Source organism: Trichomycterus rosablanca, chromosome 1 (assembly GCF_030014385.1).
Source record: "Trichomycterus rosablanca isolate fTriRos1 chromosome 1, fTriRos1.hap1, whole genome shotgun sequence".
Taxonomy (NCBI): domain Eukaryota; kingdom Metazoa; phylum Chordata; class Actinopteri; order Siluriformes; family Trichomycteridae; genus Trichomycterus; species Trichomycterus rosablanca.
The window spans coordinates 23,755,636-23,782,051 of NC_085988.1; the positions used below are offsets into that span (position 1 = coordinate 23,755,636).

The 26,416-nt window shown below is 38.6% G+C and overlaps 1 protein-coding gene and 1 long non-coding RNA gene across 2 annotated transcripts in view; one reads left to right on the forward strand and one right to left on the reverse strand.

Annotated features, from left to right (window-relative positions):
* spock1 (SPARC (osteonectin), cwcv and kazal like domains proteoglycan 1) overlaps positions 1–26,416 on the reverse strand; it is a 311,022-nt gene that overhangs the window by 113,235 nt on the left and 171,371 nt on the right. The window lies entirely within an intron of this gene.
* Positions 1,226–2,246, forward strand: LOC134307822 (uncharacterized). The gene is made up of 3 exons (XR_010010224.1): positions 1,226–1,275; positions 1,702–1,749; positions 2,163–2,246. It is a non-coding gene; the product is annotated as an uncharacterized LOC134307822 (long non-coding RNA).

Sequence of the window (26,416 nt, forward strand, 5' to 3'; positions counted from 1 at the left end):
TGGCTCCATTCCCATTCAACCTGTACACCACAGACTTCGCACACAGCTCTGACTCATGTCATCTACAGAAATCCTAGGATGACACAGTCATTGTCGAATGTATCAGAGGTGGACATGAGGAAGAGTACAAGGCTCTGGTGGAGAAACAAGCCACATCTCAACATCAGCAAGACCAATGAGATTATTGGTACATTTCCGACGGTCCAAGCCTTCTCTTCTACCAGTTAGCATTGATGATGAAGTGATGAGGACCTACAGATATGTGGGAGTGCACTGGGACTACTGACAAAGATGTTGTGTTCAAGAAGAGCCAGTGTTACCTTTATTGTCTGTCAAAACTTTGTTCTTTGGTGCACTGAAAAAAATGATTTAAGGCTGTTGTTGATTTTACTCATGTTTCTTTCATTACAGTTACTTAACATATTCGTGTAAGTGCGTAAAACTTGATTTAATTAAGTTGAGTTAATGAAATACAGCTGAATCACCGATTTACTTAATAAATTCATTTTCGGTCAATGCAATATTTCTGAGTTATCTCAACGTGCGTCCACTTTCTTCATCCGGGACTTTCGAGGCTGTCTGAACTTTTTCCACTTCAGCAGCGCCATTTTTCCTCTTCAAAAATCAATCCGGTGAGTATTTAGTTACATTTTGAGCTGTAATAGCTGTTTTATTCAATATATTTTCATGTGTATTTTCAAAATATATTATATTTTCAAAATTTAGTTTCATGTGATGTCGGTCTTTTTGGTAAGTGATTCTGGTAATTTTAAATGAATAACAGCATTACGTTTTTAGTTTGGACTTAGTATTCGATATAAAACTTCATTTTAAACCATTTCAGTCGCGTCTTAAGTCCTGTTGTAACATTGTGTAATTTAAATTTAAACCATAGGTCCAGTTATAACTGAAAAAGAGAAGGTTTTTAAATTTAAAATTATAAAACACGTACATGCAACAATTAGATAATATTCCGTTTGGTGAACATGATTTAATCACGTAGACTACATATTATGGTGAATACTTAATGTAGACATTTATTTCACGATGGTTTAAATAATTACATTGAAAAGTGAAATCAATGTAATTGCGTTTGGACACAACCGGAACTAAATATGTTTGAAGACGCCGGTCAGTGTCATTCTGCACTCCGGAGCAGAAAGTGGCGGTACTGCACAGATTAACTGGATTTTAACTTTCGTCAAATAAGTTGTTTACCGGCAGAACTGTGAATGATTAGGTGGCGACACGTTGTCATCAACACTAATCGAAAAAGTAAGTCAAATTAATTTATGTTCGTGTTCGAGTAGGCAACATTCCCACTAGTATAACCAACATTAACATTCGCTGGTTAAATATGAACGTTTCTTAGATGAGAACAGTGCTTCAGTGTAGGCCTACTCGCAGCTAAACCGTCAATCAGCATTATAACGGGAAAAAATCCCATATTTTATAAACGGCTGTATGGTAATATTGTGGCTCTGTACTTTATGCATCGTTTTGAGGATTTTGCTTACAAAAATATTACACAATTAGCCTATAATATAAGTTGAGTCTAAGTTTTGTTTAAATATTGCCGTTATGTCTAACATTGTAAGCTATTACAGAAAATAAGTCTGTTGCATCTTTATTTGTTTGTGGTCTTTTAATTAACTGAGGGCATGTACTGAGTTGATTATTGATTAAAATATCTTTTCTTAGGTTCCTCATTCTTTTCGCAACGCACACGCACTAAAAGGCATTGTTCTGGTAAGTGCTGTCTTTGTCCTGCCTCTAAATTCATAAAGCTGTGTTTTGTGAGATCCACCCATAAGTTATTTATATATATATATATATATATGTATTTGCACACTGCCATTCCAAACAAGACTTTAACAAACACCTGAAATCAATAATAATAATAACTCATTTAGTTGTTTTGAGTTAGTCTAGTTAGTGTTACTTTTTAGGGACAGTTGATGTGGAGGTTATAGCAGATTTTCATAATATATTATGAGGTGCAGTCATTTTGTGTATATTTTTATATATTGTGTGTGTTTGGGGCACATTGGAGGTTTAATTATGTGCCTACTGATTATTTTGGTGTTTGTTACAGGGTTTAGTGGTGGGAATGTGGCGTTGCAAGGGGTGCACAGAAACTTTTTCAAGTAGGTCTCTTCGAGGGCTGGTGAACTCCTTGATACTTATCCACTACAAGATTGGATCAGCTTGCATGTTGACTTTGAAAAGGCACATTGATATAAAAGGTGAGCTAAGAAAGTAAACGTGCTGTTTATCTCAGATAATTAGTTATACATTAAAATACTTATGCTAACCTACTCTATTTCATTATTCTATTTCATGGAGTCTGCAGGTCATTAACATTATAGGTATGTATTAGGACTTGTCGTTATGTCTAATTTATAAGTTATTATAATTTATTAATTTAATTTTAAAAAATTGACACTGATCTCTGCTATTCACCAGATATGCAGTACTGACCTTTTCACTTGTGGTTTAATTTGGGAAAAGGTGATTTGGCCAAATATCAGCCTGAAATGTAGTTAACATTTTGTATTAATGTTTTTTAAGGGATTTAAATATTATTTTTGTTGTCCTGAATTTATTTTTTTTGTTTTTGTGCAGAGTAAACAGCTTTGAAGATGGTGACTTCTTTAATCCTTAAGGTTATCTTGCCTGATGCCAGCGCTCAGAGGTTAACTCTCTCCCAAGGACTCCCTGCATCTATTGATCTTATGGTGTGGACTTGCTGAAAGGTTTAGACTTTAGTACCTGGATTCCATGTTTGGAAATGAGTTTTTTTTTTTACCTCATCTCAATTTCAGAAGTAGAGGACTATGCAGTAAGATTATGAAAGTTCTGTAGTTAGTGGTCCAGTCTTAAATCCCCAAGCTTTCAGTCTTTCCTCTGTAAGTGACTCTTCTTCCCTGTCAGCTGGTTCTGATACAGAGATAATGTCATCAAGTGACTGTTCAAGTGCACTATCTACTTGACCTGCTGTTTTTCATGTGCCTAAATTGTCATAAACTATCTAACTACCATACAAAGCTGAGAAAACTGTTTTTTTTATTAGCATTCTCCACAACTTTATCTGATTTGGGGTTGTATATGCAGACTTGCATGCACCTTCTTGTTTCTAGACTCATTGTACATTTTATCAGCTCCACTTACCATATAGAAGCACTTTGTAGTTTTACAATTACTGACTGTAGTCCATCTGTTCTCTTCATGCTTTGTAAGCCCCCTTTCACCCTGTTCTTCAATGGTCAGGACCCCCACAGAGCAGGTATTATTTGGGTGGTGGATCATTCTCAGCACTTCAGTGACTGACATGGCGGTGGTTGTGCTGGTATGAGTGAATCAGACACAGCAGCACTAATGGGGTTTTTAAACACTTCACTGTCACTGCTGGACTGATAATTGTCCACCAACCAAAAACATCCAGACAACAGTGCCCTGTGGGCAGCATCCTGTGACCACTGATGAAGGTCTAGAAGATGAGCGACTCAAACAGCAGCAATAGATGAGCGATCGTCTCTGACTTTACATCTACATGGTGTACCGACTAGGTAGGAGCGTCTAATAAGAGTGGACACTGTGTTTAAAAACTCCAGCAGCACTGCTGTATCTGATACACTCATACCAGCACAACACACACTAACACACCACCACCATGTCAGTGTCACTGCAGTGCTGAGAATGATCCACCACCTAAATAATACCTGCTCTGTGGGGGTCCTGACTATTGCAGAACAGGGTGAAAGGAGGCTAAAAAGGCATGTTGTGAAACAGATGGACTACAGTCAGTAATTGTAGAACTACAAAGTGCTTCTATATGTTAAGTGGAGCTGATAAAATGGACAGTGAGTGTAGAAACAAAGAGGTGGTTTTAATGGTATGTCTGATCAGTGTATAGAAGTACATACAGTGTATCACAAAAGTGAGTACACCCCTCACATTTCTGCAGATATTTAAGTATATCTTTTCATGGGACAACACTGACAAAATGACACTTTGACACAATGAAAAGTAGTCTGTGTGCAGCTTATATAACAGTGTAAATTTATTCTTCCCTCAAAATAACTCAATATACAGCCATTAATGTCTAAACCACCGGCAACAAAAGTGAGTACACCCCTTAGTGAAAGTTCCTGAAGTGTCAATATTTTGTGTGGCCACCATTATTTCCCAGAACTGCCTTAACTCTCCTGGGCATGGAGTTTACCAGAGCTTCACAGGTTGCCACTGGAATGCTTTTCCACTCCTCCATGACGACATCACGGAGCTGGCGGATATTCGAGACTTTGCGCTCCTCCACCTTCCGCTTGAGGATGCCCCAAAGATGTTCTATTGGGTTTAGGTCTGGAGACATGCTTGGCCAGTCCATCACCTTTACCCTCAGCCTCTTCAATAAAGCAGTGGTCGTCTTAGAGGTGTGTTTGGGGTCATTATCATGCTGGAACACTGCCCTGCGACCCAGTTTCCGGAGGGAGGGGATCATGCTCTGCTTCAGTATTTCACAGTACATATTGGAGTTCATGTGTCCCTCAATGAAATGTAACTCCCCAACACCTGCTGCACTCATGCAGCCCCAGACCATGGCATTCCCACCACCATGCTTGACTGTAGGCATGACACACTTATCTTTGTACTCCTCACCTGATTGCCGCCACACATGCTTGAGACCATCTGAACCAAACAAATTAATCATCAGACCATAGGACATGGTTCCAGTAATCCATGTCCTTTGTTGACATGTCTTCAGCAAACTGTTTGAGGGCTTTCTTGTGTAGAGACTTCAGAAGAGGCTTCCTTCTGGGGTGACAGCCATGCAGACCAATTTGATGTAGTGTGCGGCGTATGGTCTGAGCACTGACAGGCTGACCCCCCACCTTTTCAATCTCTGCAGCAATGCTGACAGCACTCCTGCGCCTATCTTTCAAAGACAGCAGTTGGATGTGACGCTGAGCACGTGCACTCAGCTTCTTTGGACGACCAACGCGAGGTCTGTTCTGAGTGGACCCTGCTCTTTTAAAACGCTGGATGATCTTGGCCACTGTGCTGCAGCTCAGTTTCAGGGTGTTGGCAATCTTCTTGTAGCCTTGGCCATCTTCATGTAGCGCAACAATTCGTCTTTTAAGATCCTCAGAGAGTTCTTTGCCATGAGGTGCCATGTTGGAACTTTCAGTGACCAGTATGAGAGAGTGTGAGAGCTGAACTACTAAATTGAACACACCTGCTCCCTATGCACACCTGAGACCTAGTAACACTAACAAATCACATGACATTTTGGAGGGAAAATGACAAGCAGTGCTCAATTCGGACATTTAGGGGTGTAGTCTCTTAGGGGTGTACTCACTTTTGTTGCCGGTGGTTTAGACATTAATGGCTGTATATTGAGTTATTTTGAGGGAAGAATAAATTTACACTGTTATATAAGCTGCACACAGACTACTTTTCATTGTGTCAAAGTGTCATTTTGTCAGTGTTGTCCCATGAAAAGATATACTTAAATATCTGCAGAAATGTGAGGGGTGTACTCACTTCTGTGATACACTGTATATAGTTTATACTGTTAAAATGTTGTTTTCAGCACTTTGAGGTTGGATGTACACGCTAGCTCTAATTAAAAATGCATTAAAAATGCACTTGGATTATGTATGAGTACCATGTATTGCATTTGTTTAGTGTGAAAATGGTCAGTGCAAGTCTTATGTGTATTGTGAATACATTGCACTTTTTTTTTTTAAACCACTATGGTGGTTTGCATGTGTTTGAATAATCTGTTGCTTAAACAGGGTTTACAGTATTAAATAGTATTTTTATAGTATATATTTAAAAGTTAAATCAGTTTATAGGAACTAAAATGAGTCTGTTGGCAAAATTTTGTTCTCTGTGAAGCTTTAAAAAAAAAAAAAAAAAAAAAAAACTCACTAAAGCAATTTTAGTACAGAATTCTGACTCTGCCTTTTCTTTGTCATGTTTCCATTCATGGTTTTGTATTTGCATACAACTAACATATGGATGTTTGTGATTTATTTAAATGAAGCAATTTCAATAGGTCCTTAGTACCACTGTAAGATCTGAACAGTTAACTTGCTTAATTAAAATTAACTCAAATTCCACAATAAAAATATAGCTGCCGTTACAGTTAAAATCATGTACCCTTAACATGATGAAATTGATTTAATGTTATTTGATGAAATTGATTAACATTACATTATTAAATTGATTTAACATTACCTGATGAAATTGATTAACATTACATGATTAAATTGATTAACATTACATGATTAAATTGATTTAACATAACACAATACATTTATTTAACAGTAATGAGAATTTCTGTTTTGTATCAACATGATTCAATTTACTAGTTTGAATGTGAATGAAATATTTTAACTTGACAAGAAAAAATAATATCAGTTGGCCACAATTTGATCATGTGGGACCGATGTACACCTTAAAATTAAGTAAATTCAATGGATTTTTTTTTTCAGTGGGTGGGTAGAATCTCTGTTGTGGGTTTTCTACCAGTCTGTCATTGACAGTGCTCTATTTTACACTGTTGTAAGTTGGGGAAGGGGGATCACAACTAGTGCTTAAAAGAGACTCAAAAAACTAATCAATAAGGCTTGTTGGGTCATTGGAATTAAGCTGAATTCCCTGGAAATTAATGAATTAATATATTATGCTATGTATAATACTATATAAATTATGATGTTATATGTTATAGCTGAGACCCTGTACATTGTTTTCTTTCCTTACTGTGTTTTCTATTTATTGTTTATTTTTGTTTATTTTAATTTTTCCCTCTACAGTTGTGCAGTATAAGTTTGTGATGTGTAGGGTGCTATGTTTCTGATGCATCCCTCCATCCATCCATCCATCTATCCATCCATCAAACCAAGTAGGTTATTTTTCCTTGGCATTAAAATTACCTTAATGAGTTAACTATTCCACTGAAGATATACTATTCTTTAATTTCCTTCAGGATCAATAATCTGTCTATCTGTCTATCTATCTATCCATCCATCCATCCATCCATCCATCCATCCATCTATATATTACCATAACATTACTATTCAAGTGAAATTGTTACTATTCCCCATTGAAGGTTTCTGTTCCCATGAGGAGCTTTCTATTTTCATGTTACTATTCCCATAAGGTGGTTACTATTTCCATAACACTGCTATTTATGTAAAAGCAATATTATTTGCATGAGGAGGTTACTATTCGCATGACATTGCTATTTATGTAAGAGTAAACAGAAGAGAATAGTAATGTAATTACTGTTCTTCTGAAGAGGTTTCCAATCTCATGAAGTTATTCATCCCATGAGGATGGTACCTTGAAGTAAAATTTCTGTGAGAATATTACTATTTCCATGAGCTTACTATTCCCATGACGAGTGAATGTAAGGACAGCATTGTAATCTTAAGGACAATGGTGTACAGCTTAAGGAAAGCAGTGTAAAACTTGAACTGGTGGCAGTGGTGTACAGCTTAAGGACATTAGTGTTTAGCTTTCAAAAACTTTATTTGAGAAGAACAAAATACCTACCTATCTACCTAGCTTCAGGACAATAGCAGACAGCTTGGAAATAGTAAGGTTACTACTTCAATGATATTACTATTCTTGTGACATTACTATTCAGGTCACATTAAGATTTTACTATTACCATGACATTGTTCTCCATAAGGTTACTATTCATATATTATATATACCGATCAGCCATAACATTAAAACCACCTCCTTGTTTCTACACTCACTGTCTATTTTATCAGCTCCACTTACCATATAGAAGCACTTTGTAGTTCTAGATCTACTGACTATAGCCTGCTGTTTCTGATCCACTCATACCAGCACAACACACACTAACACACAACCACCATGTCATTGTCACTGCAGTGCTGAGAATGATCCAACACCCAAATAATACCTGCTCTGTGGTGGTCCTGACCATTGAAGAACAGGGTGAAAGCAGGCTAAAAAGGTATTTAGATAAACAGATGGACTTCAGTCAGTAATTGTAGAACTACAAAGTGCTTCTATATGGTAAGTGGAGCTGATAAAATGAACAGTGAGTGTAGACACAGGGAGGTGGTTTTAATGTTATGGCTGATCAGTGTATATGTAATACAATATAATACCATAATGAAATTCTGATTTCCCATCATTCTTAAGGTTATGATCCCCAATAGGTTACTATACTGGTAAGGTTACTACATTCCAGAGAACTTTACTACTACCATGAGTTTTCTATTCTTATGATAAGGTTATTATTCTTATAAGGTTACATCCAAGAACCCCAAATCTTTTTTTTAAGTATTAGGATGTCCATGATGTAACCATTCCACCCAACCAGGCTACTCACTTTAACCTTCTGAGACTTGAACCTGTGTCTCTTTGATAGTGGATTACCACTGCTATCCTACATTATAGGTGTGTTCGAAAACCTAGTGAGCTCTCTACATAGACAGCATTTTACGTAATCCTATGCGCGCTCCCGAGAATGTAATTGTCTGTACTATTATGTGTATTGTTTGTACTACTATGTGGACTGTTGTATCATTGAGTGTATCACCAAAGCAAATTCCTCGTATGTGTAACATACCTGGCGAAATAAAGTGATTCTGATTCTGATTCTGAGATATGCTAGCGCGCTGTGCCACCCCATCCCATTTGTTTGAATGGCATGATGCTAACTGTGTTAGCTTAGTAAGCAAAACCTGATGGAATCGCTGTCTAAGTAGCGTGTTCTATAACCTGACTTATAAGTCAATGACTTATTAGAATCCTCTCTACTGAGGCAGCTGCCTATGTAGGCAGTAAGACAGCAAGGTAGCTCACTAGGTTTTCGAACACACTCTATATAAATGCTTATTTAATAATATCAATTATTACTTTTTTAAAAGGGATCTTTTATATTGAATTCTTTTATAAATTCTATGAGAAGGTTACAATTTCCATGAGGACAAAATCATAGATAATTATTTCTATAAGGAGGCTATTATTTCTGTCACAAGGGTTACATGGGTGAAGTAATTTCTGTAAAGTCTCTATTTTTGTGACTAGATTATCAATCTTCTGTTGTTAGAGTTTTGTGAAGAGGCAATTTTCCAATTAGTTAAAATTTCAATGAAGGTACTATTTCAATTTGAAGGTTATTACTCCTGTGAGGGGTAATACAATTTCAATAAAGAGTTTAATACTTCTTTATATTATACTCTACGTATCTGTGGTGCTATTAAATGTTATCATAAGGGAATTAAATTCAATTAGTGAGAAAGGTAATAAAGCATGTTCTGTTCGCCACTGAGATGATAGTATAGGTCTTTTGTTACTTTATTAATTGTTGTTCACCTTGAAAGTGAACACCGAGTTCCTGTGATTCTCATTTGATGTGCACAGCTGGAACTTAAGAAGAACTGTTTACCTGAAATCAGGAGTTTTATGTCTTCTCTTGATGCTGACACAAGCTGGTATAGCTCTTTATGAGACAGATCAGCTGTTTTTGAGAAAATAGTGCATGATAGTGGGAGTACACTACATTCCCATTCCCAGGTAAAATATTTACAGAAAAATGACTTAAAGAGTAGCTGGGGACTGCTTTGAATGTGTTTGTTTTTCAGGGACAATATGCACAATCTACTCACAGCACAAAATGAGCGAGACCTTGAATGCATGAAACTAAAACATTAATCGAGAAAGTGAAATCAAGAGAAAAAGAAGCAAACTCTATGAACCTAATTACCTATTGGGTTATTATATATATAACTCACTGTCCATTTTATCAGCTCCACTTACCATATAGAAGCACTTTGTGGTTCTACAATTACTGACTGTAGTCCATCTATTTCTCTACATACTTTTTTTTAGCCTGCTTTCACCCTGTTCTTCAATGGTCAGGACCACCACAGGACCACTACAGAGCAGGTATTATTTAGGTGGTGGATCATTCTCAGCACTACAGTTACAATGACATGGTGGTGGTGTGTTAGTGTGTGTTGTGCTGGTATGAGTGGATCAGACACAGCCGCGCTGCTGGAGTTTTTAAATACTGTGTCCACTCACTGTCCACTCTATTAGACACTCCTACCTAGTTGGTCCACCTTGTAGATGTAAAGTCAGAGACGATCGCTCATCTACAGCTGCTGTTTGAATTGGTCATCTTCTAGACCTTCATCAGTGGTCACAGGACACTGCCTACGGGGCGCTGTTAGCTGAATGTATTTTTGGTTGTTGGACTATTCTCAGTCCAGCAGGGACAGTGAGGTGTTTAAAAACTGCAGCAGCGCTGATGTGTCTTATCCACTCATTCCAGCACAACACACACTAACACACCACCACCATGTCAGTGTCACTGCAGTGCTGAGAATGATCCACCACCTAAATAATACCTGCTCTGCCGTGGTCCTGGGAGAGTCCTGACCATTGAAGAACAGCGTGAAAGGGGGCTAACAAAGCATGTAGAGATACAGATGGACTACAGTAAGTAACTGTAGAACTACAAAGTGCTTCTTTATGGTAAGTGAAGCTGATAAACTAGACAATGTGTATAGAGACAAGAAAATGGTTTAATGTTATGGCTGATTGGTGCTACCGACATGGTTGTGCATTCTATAGACACAATTGGCCATGTCTGAGTGAGGGAAGGCTAGCTGGGTAATCATTTTATTGTCTACTGTGTGACTGAGGCATCAGCATAAACAGCAGAGAAGTACTGTTCCACATATTACGGCTCCATTTAGGATTCGGCCGTTGGCCTGCCTAGTCTGGGGTATTCCTGGGGTATCATTTATTATTTATGTATTTTTCTGAATGAATCATTTAATCATTTTTAATGCATTATCAGCCACTCTGAAACACATAGCAGGAATACACTTTGTGCAAATTCACGGCAGGGAAACACCCACACTCGTGAAATCTCACCCATACCTAAATTTGGAGTAGCCAATTTGTAGTTAGAGTAGCCAACTGGCATAGTTGTTTAAGCTGAGAGAAACTGAAATATCCAGAATACTGACAAACAAAGAGAATTTAGGATATACAAGAACTGGAGGTCAGGATTAAGTACATATCTTTATCAGCTGTGCAACTGTGATGACCTGCAATGACATCAAAATCAAAATTCTGGCAATGTTAAAGCTATTTCAGAACCAATATGTTATTTGAAATGGTTTGATTTTGAGTCAGAAATGTCTTGCTGTGAAGGAAGGATTATAAAGTTTAACAGAAGTAATTTATGGATGCATTTTTAGAACATGTTATTTTCTGTCTGAGAGGATCAATGCACTTAAAGTTGATGGAAGTCTGCAATATACCCTGAGACGTTTCATTTGAATGATTTTAAGTTAGTAACAATCTTTTTTAAATTAAAACTGAAACAGCAAACTCTCATTTGAAGCATTTTATTTTAAATATTACTGCCTTTTAACAGGAAAAGCTTGACCATGCATGTTAATGTGCTTAATAAGGTCTAAATGGAGAAGGTACATCTGCACTAATTAACAATTTGGCATGATGTGTTTCTGCTCCAGGTAGGACTAAAATGCTAATTGAATTGGGCAGTTCAGCCGGGTAATACCTTTGTGTAGTCATTAAAATGCAATACAAGACTAGAATTGGGTCAGAAAGGTTATGTAGCAGAGATGATGGTGATGTTACAATAAAAGGACAAAACAGTAACAGATAAAAAGAGGATTATTGGTATTAGGCTCTCACACCCTATACCAACCTTTTTGGACATGTGCCCCTATCCGTGTGCTGACATTGAACCCCCCCCATCAACCTTCAACAAGAAACCATTGCAAAAGCTCTTGACAAGCTAAAATAATCTAATCAACGTTGTACACATCATACATATGATGCAATGTATTTTTTTTAAATAATTTTTCCTACTTTTTTCCCCCAATTTTCTTCCCGAATCTAGTCGTGTCCAATTACCCTGATTGCGTCCTCTATACTGATTCGACCCTTCACCGCTGACTGAGGGTGTCTCTCAACTGTTATACGCCCCCTCCGGCACGTACTGTCAGTACAGACTGCATTTTTCGTGTATCATTGAGTGTATCACCAAAGCAAATTCCTCGTATGTGTAACATACCTGGCGAAATAAAGTGATTCTGATTCTGATTCTGATTCTGAGATATGCTAGCGCGCTGTGCCACCCCATCCCATTAGTTTGAATGGCATGATGCTAACTGTGTTAGCTTAGTAAGCAAAACCTGATGGAATCGAATCTAGTCGTGTCCAATTACCCTGATTGCGTCCTCTATACTGATTCGACCCTTCACCGCTGACTGAGGGTGTCTCTCAACTGTTATACGCCCCCTCCGGCACGTACTGTCAGTACAGACTGCATTTTTCACTTGCACGAGTCAAGTTCATACACCGACAGGCAATGTGTACGGAGGGCCACACCTCCATCTGCATTATTCCTCAGCCCTGTGCAGGCACCACAGCCAGCAGGGGCCGCAGTTGCACCAGTTATGAGGACCTATGATCCGACTTTTTGCCCCTAACCCTGAACAACAGCCAATCGTTGTTCATGCAACGATACGATGTATTCGAAACCCCAACTCTGGTGAGCTAGCATACTTTACCGCTACGCCACCTGAGCAGCCCATATGATGCAATTTTGCTGATTTAAATATTCACTTTAAAAAGATAATAAAGCCCTACCTTATACAATGTGATGGCTTAGCAGGTTTCTGTGAGCACATCATAGTAATTCAGTGTTCAATATCAGTTACAGCTAGTTGTAAATCAGAACCAATACTTGCTTTTTATGTAGATGAGAGCAGAAAACTTCACAGAGCCAAGTAAAGGCAAATGTACATCAGTTGCTAAGTTTGCCTGTTCAGGATACTCTGCTTTGACTGACAGCCAAAACTCTAGATGTATAGACGGCTTGTCGGCATCGATGCTATTGGAATGAACGGCCTCTCTAGTGGAGTCCTCAGCTAAAACAATGCAGTCACTGTTTTTGTCACCAATTTATTTTCATTGTTAGCCCTATTTTTTAAGTTTTGCTAGCCAACTGTCCTTTTTTCAGACTGAGCTGGATAACATTAGACATGCATGTGTGTGTGGTCAGCGAGAAATATGCAAATATGCCTCCTGTGGGTGAAAAATGAACTGCTTTAGTTTTAGAAGTAAAAACATCTCATAATGCCATGCCCCCTCTGGACAGGTATGCCCCACAGGTTGAAAACCCCTCCCCTATACAAGCACTTCCACCACCCCATGTGTAATAATTAGGGCTGTCAAACGATTAAAATTTTTAATCACGATTAATCTCAGAATTTCATATAGTTAATCGCGATTAATCGCATTAAATAAAATCTGTGTAAATGTTATAGAAAACAAGGTTTTTTAAGTGAAATGTGAAAAGTGGACGTTTCTACACGAAGTGAGTGTGTTTTGACCCTTTTGGGGCTTCCATAGTTCATGGACTAGCGTGCTTGACTCCGGTATTCAGTGCCGTAACAGATTAAGTTAATGAAGTGTTTTGCTCCCGACAACTTGTGAATATACCGTGTATTTATTTCTTTATTATGCAAGTGCATCCCTACGACGCTCAGTTATATTATTTTAACAAACCGCAAATGAACAACGGTGGCAAGTCCGACATTAAAACGTTGGTTCTACCAGTCAAGTCTCAACATTAACTAGAATTTGCGTTAACGGCACTATTTTTTTTTATCGCGTTAAATTGAGATTGCGTTAATGCGTTATTATCGCGTTAACTTCGACAGCCCTAGTAATAATATTATTTCAGATGATGCTATTATAATTGTGTTTAGAAGTTTCATTAATAAAAAAACTAATTTTTTTCTTTTACTAAAAGCCAAAAGTCAAGAATAATAAAAATTCAATTCAGGAAATCCAAAATCTGTGTGCATAAAGGGCATGCATTTATAACAAAATACTTACATGGGCATTAAATTACTTCTGAAAACCCTTGTCAGTAAACACAGATCGTTGCTGCATCTTCAAATGCAAGTTTAGTCTCTAAAATACAAAGTGGAAGCCACATGCCATCATCAAATCATAAAGTGTTATGGTCTGTCAAGTCCACCTTTTAATTGTCTTCTGGAAATAAGCTTACTACAAAATTTTTAAGTGTCTGGAAAAATTAGTGTCCATTTATCATTAAAGCATTCCTGAGGTTAATCAGTGATGTTGAATGATAAAGCCTGACTTAAAATTGCTTGTTTCACCACACCAAACCATGTGTTTATAGACCCTGCTTTGTGTATAATAACATGTAATGCTGAAACAGGACGCCTTCCCCAAACTGTAACCACAAAGTTAAAAGTAATTGTATTAATTTTATATAATTATCAAATAGTGTTGCTAAACCCCTGCACTCAATAGCAATCCTAGATTTTAAAAGGGGTAAATCAGCATAAAATAAGTGTAACTAATGGATTTCATGCCCTGCTAACTTTTTATTTAGTCTTAGACTTAGGTTCGCACTTCTTAGCCAAATGAACCATTTAATGGCTCAACACAACAGTACAACTCCAGCCAAGGGAACAGTTTAATTTAGTAATTTGCCACACTGTCCCTTTTATGTTGGTTTACTTTTTGCTTCTGCTTTCAGTGTCCTGCAAAGTCAGGTATAATTCCTTTAATCACATTATGTTGTGTGAAAACATTTCACAAGACATGGGTCCCTGTAGATCTGGGGTAAAGCTAACACAGCATTCCGGAATAAGAACATCGTATCCACAGTCAAGCATGACTGTGGTTGTATTGTGATGTGTTTGGGTGCTTGCATTATATATATACCGACCCGGCATAACATTATGACCACTGACAGGTAAAGTGAATAACACTGATTCTTCATCACGGCACCTGTGACGGCAGCAAGTGAACATTTTATCCTCAAAATTGATGTGCTAGAAGCAGGAAACATGGTCAAGTGTAAGGATTTGAGCGAGTTTGACAAGGACCAAATTGCGGGTCAGAGCATCTCTAAAATTGCAGCTCTTGTGGGGTGTTCCCAATCTGCAGTGGTCAGTATCTATCAAAAGTGGTCCAAGGAAGGAACAGTGGTAAACCGGCAACAGGGTCATGGGTGACCAAGGCTCACTGATACACATGGGGAGTGAAGGCTGGCCCACGTGGTATGATCCAACCGACAAGCTACTGTAGCTCAAATAACTGAAGAAGTTAATGCTGGTTCTGATAGAAAGGTGTCAAAATACACAATGCATTGCAGTTTGTTGCATATAAGGGCTGCTTAGCCGCAGACCAGTCAGGGTGCCCATGCTGACCCCTGTCCACTGCCGAAAGCGTAAACAATGGACACATGAGCATCGGAACTGGACCACAGAGCAATAGAAGAAGGTGGCCTGGTCTGATGAATCACGTTTTTTTTTCTTCTTTTACATCACGTGGATGGCCGGGTGTGTGTGCGACCCTTACTTGGGGAATACATGGCACCAGGATGCACTATGGGGAGTAGGCAAGCCGGCGGAGGCAGTGTGATGCTTTGGACGATGTTCTGCTGGGAAACCTTGACTCCTGCCATCCATGTGGATGTTACTTTGACACGTACTACCTACCTAAGCATTGTTGCAGACCATGTACACCCTTTCATGAAAACATTATTCCCTGATGGCTGTGGCCTCTTTCAGCAGGATAATGCACCCTGCCACAAAGCACAAATGCTTCAGGAATGGTTTTGAGTTTGAGGTGTTGACTTGCCTCCAAATTCCCCAGTTCTCAATCCAATAGAGCATCTGTGGGATGTGCTGGACAAACAAGTCTGATCCATGGAGGCCCCACCTCACAACTTACAGGAGTTAAAGGATCTGCTGCTAACATCTTGGTGCCAGATACCACAGCACACCTTCAGGGGTTTAGTGGAGTCCATGGGTCAGGGCTGTTTTGGCAGTAAAAGGGGGATCAACACAATATTGGGAAGGTAGTCATAATGTTATGCCAGATGGGTATATATATATATATATACAGTGTATCACAAAAGTGAGTACACCCCTCACATTTCTGCAGATATTTAAGTATATCTTTTCATGGGACAACACTGACAAAATGACACTTTGACACAATGAAAAGTAGTCTGTGTGCAGCTTATATAACAGTGTAAATTTATTCTTCCCTCAAAATAACTCAATATACAGCCATTAATGTCTAAACCACCGGCAACAAAAGTGAGTACACCCCTTAGTGAAAGTTCCTGAAGTGTCAATATTTTGTGTGGCCACCATTATTTCCCAGAACTGCCTTAACTCTCCTGGGCATGGAGTTTACCAGAGCTTCACAGGTTGCCACTGGAATGCTTTTCCACTCCTCCATGACGACATCACGGAGCTGGCGGATATTCAAGACTTTGCGCTCCTCCACCTTCCGCTTGAGGATGCCCCAAAGATGTTCTATTGGGTTTAGGTCTGGAGATATGCTTGGCCAGTCCATCACCTTTACCCTCAGTCTCTTCAATAAAGCAGTGGTCGTCTTAGAGGTGTGTTTGGGGTCATTATCATGCTGGAACACTGCCCTGCGACCCAGTTTCCGGAGGGAGGGGATCATGCTCTGCTTCAGTATTTCACAGTACATATTGGAGTTCATGTGTCCCTCAATGAAATGTAACTCCCCAACACCTGCTGCACTCATGCAGCCCCAGACCATGGCATTCCCACCACCATGCTTGACTGTAGGCATGACACACTTATCTTTGTACTCCTCACCTGATTGCCGCCACACATGCTTGAGACCATCTGAACCAAACAAATTAATCTTGTTCTCATCAGACCACAGGACATGGTTCCAGTAATCCATGTCCTTTGTTGACATGTCTTCAGCAAACTTTGCGGGCTTTCTTGTGTAGAGACTTCAGAAGAGGCTTCCTTCTGGGGTGACAGCCATGCAGACCAATTTGATGTAGTGTGCGGCGTATGGTCTGAGCACTGACAGGCTGACCCCCCACCTTTTCAATCTCTGCAGCAATGCTGACAGCACTCCTGCGCCTATCTTTCAAAGACAGCAGTTGGATGTGACGCTGAGCATGTGCACTCAGCTTCTTTGGACAACCAACGCGAGGTCTGTTCTGAGTGGACCCTGCTCTTTTAAAACGCTGGATGATCTCCGCCACTGTGCTGCAGCTCAGTTTCAGGGTGTTGGCAATCTTCTTGTAGCCTTGGCCATCTTCAAGTAGTGCAACAATTCATCTTTTAAGATCCTCAGAGAGTTCTTTGCCATGTTGGAACTTTCAGTGACCAGTATGAGAGAGTGTGAGAGCTGTACTACTAAATTGAACACACCTGCTCCCTATGCACACCTGAGACCTAGTAACACTAACGAGTCACATGACATGTTGGAGGGAAAATGACAAGCAGTGCTCAATTTGGACATTTAGGGGTGTAGTCTCTTAGGGGTGTACTCACTTTTGTTGCCGGTGGTTTAGACATTAATGGCTGTATATTGAGTTATTTTGAGGGAAGAATAAATTTACACTGTTATATAAGCTGCACACAGACTACTTTTCATTGTGTCAAAGTGTCATTTTGTCAGTGTTGTCCCATGAAAAGATATACTTAAATATCTGCAGAAATTTGAGGGGTGTACTCACTTTTGTGATACACTGTATATACACATTTTCCTCCCAATCTCATCATGTCCAATTGCATTTTTCTCCCTCTCTACTGCTGCTGACTTCCACTCCTGACCAAGAAGAGCTGTAACTAACACACGCCTCCTCCAACACGTGTGTAGTAGCTCACTGCATCTTTTAACCTGCACAAGACAAATCCAAATGGGGTTCAGTCTCATGCATTTAGAGTCACACACTGATCCTCATTATCCCTCGTCTCTGATGCAGGTGCCATCAATCAGCCAGTAGAGGTCACAACTGCATCAGTTATGAGGATGATGGCATTCAACCTTGACAGACGAGCCAATCATTGCCCGTTTAGGCGCCCGTTTTTTTTAACATTTTGTTTTCAACATTTGAAGTTTACCTATTTAAAGTGCTGCACATTTGGTATCATTAAGTAAAATAAATCTTGTTTACCTGTTACTTCTGATTAAACTTTGTATATATACGTCTATATATATATATATATATTGTTTACACAGAAACTGTAGAAAGCAGCCCTTTCCAGTCAATTTTAGATAAGCAGAACTGGTCTGTAAAAGTTTTCAAAAGAGGGTAAATTATTGATCTATATCACAGTGCAGGCAGTACAGCAAAGTTCATGGCGGAAACCTTACAATCAGAGTGTAGAAGTGTAGATACCATAACAATATATCAATAATTTCCCTCAGGATAAATAAAGTATCTATCTATCTATCTATCTATCTATCTATCTATCTATCTATCTATCTATCTATCTATCTATCTATCTATAATACAGTATAAGTCTTAATTTGTATGACATCTAAAAATCATAGGTAAAATTTTCCCACTGTGATGCAGTTAAAGGAACAGTATTACGTTTAGTATTACGTTTAATAAGACAACACAAGGCCATGCTTTTACCTTTTTTTTTATATTCCACTCTCTATGTATGCATGAGTGTGTACACATTTGAGGACTGTGTGTTTGTGTGTGTGTGTGTGAGCAGTAATGAGGCCGTTATCAACTAAACAGCTTATCTGGTCCAACACAGTGAGTAAACACTATTAATCATTCATATCATCCCTCCTTCTGCCTTCCACACTCCCTATTATACGTTCTCCTCAGTCCTCCAGTCTCTTTCCACAGAGGTCAAGCGTGTCTAAAACCGACCAGGAAGCTGGAAGTTATGACCACAATTTATAGTTTGTTTGTAGGTTCAACACTTTAAAGGTTATTTATTTATTTATAATGAAACAGTGGTCAAGCCTGCATCCTCTAGATTGGAGGCCATTATTGTCAAGACCAGAAGACGCAAGTATAACTGGGTAGCAATATTTATTGGGCATGAAAACCAAGAGGCAGCCTAAATAAAATAAGCACACACATTCTGCTCCACTTATTTATTATGCTAGACTGCAGTAAAATGATGCTTTAAATGCCAAAATAGTGAGGCAGATGGTCACGTCAGCCTGCAGGTGACCACAGCACGTGTCAGCTTTATTAGACACTCTGGAGTAAACCTAATCTGTAGTGTTGTGACTGCAAACAATGTTTTCACAGACTGGAAGGACAGATTAGCATTCAAAATTTGCTTTTAAGCACCTGTGAAAAATCCAGAATCACATCAGGAGACCATGTGACTATATGCCTGCCAACAGCCAACAACTTTATCAGATTGTGCAGATGTCTTTATGTTTTTTTATCTATTCATGCAAAAAGATCAGACTGTCTGGCTATTCAGTTTTAACAGATTATAGACTATGACAGCCTAGTGATTAAGGTTTTGAATCAGTGATCAGGGGGGTATTCCAGAAAGCGGGTTTAACAAACTTCAAACTTAAACCTGAACTCCGAGTTGACTTATCTCGCCGTGTCATAGCCGGAGTTTTCTGTTCCAGAAAAGCGGTTCAGGGTTAGATTACTCAACTCTGAGTAGATTGAACCCAGCAGAAGCGCGTTCACGGTTAACTATAAACAGGCATTCTCAATGGAGTGGCGATAAATGGATTCATCATGGATGTGAATGAAAGAAAAAGTAGTCCGTCATATTTAACACCAATAGAAGTGTTTATTTTAATGTTTGCATGTGCAGATCATGAAAATGTTTTAAATGTAAAAGTAATACAGCATCGTCCGTAAAAAAAGATGTCGCAAATGGCAAAAAATAAGTTAGTTAAATGTGAGTTTAAATTCAATAAAAAAACTTGTTGAAACATAATTTAACATTTAGCAGAAGGATAGGGCAAAATGTTTAATATGTCAGTTTGTCACGATTTTACACGTTTTTTCCCTTTCATTTACTCAATCTAGGTGTAATCCAAGTGAAATCAGATGCACAGAGCAGCAGATAAAAATAAAATACAAAAACTGCCTATGTTGAAGGCATGTTTATTACATGTAAATCATTAGTTTGTAGTGCATAAACTGTGGAATATTAAGAACTGCATTGGTACAGTCTGAACACTTTTTATTGCCATCTCTACAGTGATTGGTGGTTTGAGCCTCCTGCAATTGTTAGTGATTTAACTCTAATGTAAATTCCAAAATATATAAATGTATACATACTTTTAGATTGGCTTAGTTAAGGAGTTTCATTAGATCACTGACAGAATGTTTCATATGCAGCTAATCATAAGCTCTACAATCATTGCTTTATAAACTACTGGCTAATTTTTTAGATTATTCGTATAAACATTTGTATAATTTAGCAAAGCATTGGATTTAACTAAGATTTAGCAAATTAATAGCTTTGTGATTCTAATTAAAAAACATAGTGGTTCTTTTGCATTTACAGCATTTAATAGACACTTAACTATTTGAGAAGTATATTTAATTTAATGAAACTTCATTTTAGCTAATTTAACTTATTTATAGTATATTTAGACAAATCTCAGAGTATTTTAAATACTCTTAAGTGCATTTTTTTTACTATGGCAGTGTATCAGTAAATCACTTTCTGAAAAAAATACACTTAAGTAAACCTTTGTATAATGTGGTAAAAGTGTGCTTTAAGTGCATTACTATAACAGCTGTTTAATATACAACCCCAAATCAGAAAAGTTGGGACAGTATGGAAAATGCAAATGAAATACAAATGCAGTGTTCCTTACATTTACTTTGACTTTTATTTGATTGCAGACTGTATGAACCCAAGATATTTCATGTTTTATCGCTCAACTTCATTTCATTTGTTAATATACCTTCATTTCTGCATTTCAGGCCTTCAACACATTTAGGAGGCAATTTAGGGCTAGTAATGAAGTGAAAAAACTAAATAATGATGTGATTCCAAACAGGTGATTTCAAAAGGTGATTGTAATCATGGTTTGGTACAAAAGCAGCATCCAGGAAAGGCTGAGTCTTTGATGAGCAAAGTTTCCTGTTTGTCAACAAATGTGTGAGAAAATTATTGAAATGTTTAAAAACAATGAACCTCAAAGAAAGATTGGAAGAGATTTGCATATTTCTCCCTCTACAGTGCATAATATCATTAAACCATTCAAGGAATCAGGAGGAATTTCAGTGCGTAAAGGCCAAGGGCGCAAGACTACGGTGAACGCCCGTGATCCTCCACCCCGCAGACGGCACCGCATCAAGAACCGCTACTCAACAATAGCTGATATAACCACATGGGGATTACTTTGGCAAACCTTTGTAAAGCACTACAATATGGAGTTACATGCACAAATGCCACTTAAAACTTTACTGTGCAAAAAAGAAGCCTTATGTTAACCATGTCCAGAGGCAGTGAGACTTTTCTGGGTTCGCAGGCATCTAGGATGGACCGTCACACAGTGGAAATGTGTATTGTGGTCAGATAAATCAGTATTAAAAAAAATGGATCAGAAAAAATGGATTCTGTGTGCTCTGGACCAAAGACGATAAAGGACCATCTAGACAGTTATCAGCAACAAGTCCAAAAGCCAGGGTCTGTCATGGTATGGGGCTGTGTCAGTGCCCTTGGCAAAGGTCATTTACACTTCTGTGATGGCAGCATTAATGCAGAAAAGTACATTGAGATGTTAGAGCAATATATGCTGCCTTCAAGACGTCATATTTTCCAGGGACGTCCATGCATTTTAAGAAAATAATTTACCTCTGTTAATATTAATAGCGTATTGACTACATGCTTTAGATATAGAGAAATATTTAGATAATTAATCCCTGTTAATATGTAGTAGATTGTTGGCTTGTTGCTTTAGATTCAGTAGATTATTGGCTTTATGCCTTAGATTCAGTAGACCGGCCTGTTAGTATTCAGTGCATTAATAGGTCTATTTAATGAGTGGCTCACAACTACAAAATAAATTAAATGTTTTTAAAGAGTCTGAGTTACTGTGGCAAGACCTTAAATGTTCATGCTCCAAAGACTTTGAGTGTAGAAGAGTGGGCAAACATTTACCGACAGTGATGTAAAAAACTCATAACAAGTTAACTTAAATATTTGATTGCAGTTGTTGCCAAGGGTGGCACAACTAGTTACTGGGTTTAAGGGGACATTTTATTTATTTTTCACATGGGTAATGCAGGTTTTTCCATTAATCAATATTTCACTTTCATATTTTACCACAACTTTATCTTGGTCAGGGTCACAGAAGGAACAATGCAGTAACACACTACAGACAGGATGCTAATATATTGCGGGGCCTTGACCAAGACAAAGCCAATCATAATAGCACCACTGGGAATTCAAACCCTGGATTCTAGCGTTAGTTGGCTAGCGTAATTTACCACTACATCACTCGAGTGCCTAAATAAATCTTTATCTTCAATAAGTAGAACGATCATTTAAAAGCTGTATTTTCTGTTTAGTTGGGTTGTCTTTATCTTATATTAAAATAGATTGATTTGGAAAATAAATATATGGATATAAATTTAAATGTGCCAAATTAGCAAAAAATATATCATATCTATATTATGTCACAGACCCCAGTCATTATTTAGTAGATCATGTATTTAATGCTTTAGATTTAGTAGCTCAGTGACTATATACCAATCAGCCATAACATTAAAACCACCTTCTTGTTTCTACACACATTTTATCGGCTTCACTTACCATATAGAAGTACTTAGAAGTTCTACAATTACTGACTGTAGTCCATCTGTTTCTCTGCATGCTTTTTTAGCCTGCTTTCACACTGTTTTTCAACGGTCAGGACCCCCACAGGACCACGGCAGAGTAGGTATTATTTGGGTGGTGGATCATTCTTAGCACTGCAGTGACACTGACACAGTCCACCAACCAAAAATATATCCAGCCAACAGCGCCCCATAGGCAGCGTCCTGTGACCACTGATGAAGGTCTAGAAGATGAGCAACTCAAACAGCAGCAATAGAGGAGCGATCGTCTCTTACTTTACATCTACAAGGTGGACCAACTAGGTAGGAGTGTCTAATAGAGTGGACAGTGAGTGGACACGGTATTTAAAAACTCCAGCAGCGCTGCTGTGTCTGATCCACTCATACCAGCACAACACACACTAACACACCACCACCATGTCAGTGTCACTGCAGTGCTGAGAATGATCCACCACCTAAATAATACCTGCTCTGTGGTGGTCCTGTGGGGTCCTGATTATTGAAGAACAGGGTGAAAACAGGCTAAAAAAGCATGCAGAGAAACAGATGGACTACAGTCAGTAATTGTAGAACTACAAAGTGCTTCTATATGGTAAGTGGAGCTAATAAAATAGACAGTGAGTGTAGAAACAAGGAAATGGTTTTAATATTATGGCTGATCGGTGTATGTTGGCAGTTTAACAGATAATATTCTACATACATTTATTCTACAGTACATGCATTTATTCATTAGTTGCAGTTATTAGTTGTATATTATTTCTTTTGCAAAAAGAATGGAATCTTAATCAAACCAGATAATAAGATTTAGTTTTTAGGTCACTTGTGCACAGATATTAAATGTCACTGTATATTTCTATTTCTATTTATCACAGTCTTATCAACAGCTGCCGAGAAAGCAGTAGATCAGGCTAGTTCTGTTTGTGTGTTTGGATGATTGACATTTTATATGCATCAATAAAGTACTGCATGGAAAAAAATATACCTCATGCACAATTTTCAGCCTCAGCTAGAAGTAAATACTCAGAGGAACTGAATCACTGGGCTGCATTTTAATCTGTATTCAAATCACACAGGTTCTATGTACATAAAATATTATTGTGTGTTTAGAGTGTAAGTCCTGGATTAAAACATTCTTTAGTAAAGCAATTATACACCGACCAGGCATAACATTATGACCACCTTCCTAATATTGTGTTGGTCCCCCTTTTGCTGCCAAAACAGCCCTGACCTGTCAAAGCATGGATTCCACTAGACCCCTGAACGTGTTCTGTGGTATCTGGCACCAAGATGTTAGAAGCGGATCCTTTAACTCCTGTAAGTTGTGAGTCGAGCATCTGAATTGAGATCTGGGAAATTTGGAGGCCAAGTCAACACCTCAAACTCGTTGTTGTGCTCCTCAAACCCTTCCTGAACCATTTTTGCTTTGTGGCAGGGTGCATTATCCTGCTGAAAGAGGCCACAGCCATCAGGGAATACTGTTTCCATGAAAGGGTGTACTTGGTCTGCAACAATGCTTAGGTAGGTGGTACATGTCAAAGTAACATCCACATGGATGGCAGGAGCCAAGGTTTCCCAGCAGAAAATTGCACAAAGCATCACACTGCCTCTGTCAGCTTGCCTTTTTCCCATAGTGCATCCTGGTACCATGTGTTCCCCAAGTAAGCGATGCACACACACCCGGCCATCCACGTGATGTAAAAGAAAACGTGATTCATCAGACCAGGCCACCTTCTTCTATTGCTCAGTGGTCCAGTTTCAATGCTCACGTGCCAATTGTTGGTACTTCTGGCGGTGGACAGGATTCAGCATGGGACCCCTGACTGGTCTGCAGCTATGCAGCCCCATACACAACAAACCGCGATGCACTGTGTATTCTGACACCTTTCTATCAGAACCAGCATTAACTTCTTTAGTAATTTGAGCTACAGTAGCTCGTCTGTTGGAACGGACCACACGGGCCAGCCTTCACTCCCCACGTGCATCAATGAGCCTTGGCCAACCATGACCCTGTCGCTGGTTTACCACTGTTCCTTCCTTGGACCACTTTTGACAGATACTGACCACTGCAGATTGGGAACACCCCACAAGAGCTGCAGTTTTGGAGATGCTCTGACCCAGTCGTCTAGCCATCACAATTCAGCCCTTGTCAAACGTACTCAAATCCTTACACTCGCCCATTTTTCCTGCTTCTAACACATCAACTTTGAGGATAAAATGTTCACTTGCTGCCTAATATATCCAACCCACTAACAGGTGCCGTGATGAAGAGATAATCAGTGTTATTCACTTCACCCATAATGTTCATAATGTTATGCCTCGTCGGTGTATAATCTCAGGAAAAAAAACAGAGAACTTTGAGCTAAGACTTTTCTCATATTAGACCTACACATTTCAACTTCTACTGCCTCTGGGTGAGAAAGAAACAAGATTTGAAAAAAAGAGTTGAAATTATGTGAAGTGTGTTAAAGAGAAATGAATGTAGGAGGAAATACATCAATGATCTCGACAGGACACTTTTGACAGGAAAACTCTGGTTTTTAATGCAGGCCATTAAAAATCCAATTTTCTTCTGTAAGGGTGGATTTGCAGCTATAGGGGAGAGGCCAGCCATATTACAACTTGCAGGGCTCCTGTAACATTAGCAATAGTCTTTTTTTCTGTAAACCTTTAAGAGATTTGAACCATTTAACCTTGTAGCATTTAATGATAGTTAATTGTCCTTCCCAGCTGTACCACAAGTTTTATTCACTTTTTTGCAAATTTTACCAAATATGTTATATAAATGTATATAAAATCTAAAAGTTCAGAGTGTTTCAGTAAAAATTCACCCTCGTAACTTTATGTAAAGCTGTGGTAAAAGTTTACATACTCTTGTTAGAGACATGTAAGCCATGTCTTGGGATATTTATTTATTTATTTCTATTTATTTATGCATTTTCTCCCATTTTCTCCTGATCTTAGCATAGTCAATCTGTCTTCCGCTGCTAGGGATCCCCGATTGCATTTGAGGAGGGTATGTTGCTGCTCACGTCTCCTTAGACATGTGCACAGTCCTAGCGGACCCCTTCTTTTCGCCCATGCATTCTGCCAATCAGGGTCCGTACACAGTGTTTGAAGTCCCCACCCACATGTCCGGTCATCCCGCCCCCCTAGCAAACACGGTGGCCAATTAGTGTCTGCTTTATGCCCGCTAGATGGCGCCAAGCTGTCCAGTGGCAAAGCCAAGTTTCGAACCGAGGAGTTTTCAGAATCTTTGCGCTGGTGTGCTAGAGGAATATCCCGCTATGCCAGTCTTGGGTTATTTAATGATTTATGCTTTTCTGTAAATAAATATATAATAACAAAGAACTGAGATATTTGTAATGGCCTGTGCTACCCCATCCCAGCTAAACTGGGCATGGCAGGTCAAGCGTTTACAGTTCTGTAATGCTTGGTGTAGCTTCCTAGTTTGTTTAGAAAGTGGATCATAATCAGGAATGTCACCTAGAACCATTTTTAAACAGCTTTTAACCATCTTTACAAATGCAATTAAATTACAAATATCCATTAATGGGTCATTCCTACAATTTGGTGCTTTTTGTGTCCCCAGTACTGATCATTGTATTTATTAAGTAAATTGTAAACAATACAATTTTCCAAACATCTTACTGAAATAATTAACACTTTCAAATACTAAACACAATGTTTTCTACCGCCCAAAATAAAATGATTGTATAGGTACTGTTTTTATCCCTTAGATACCAGAGG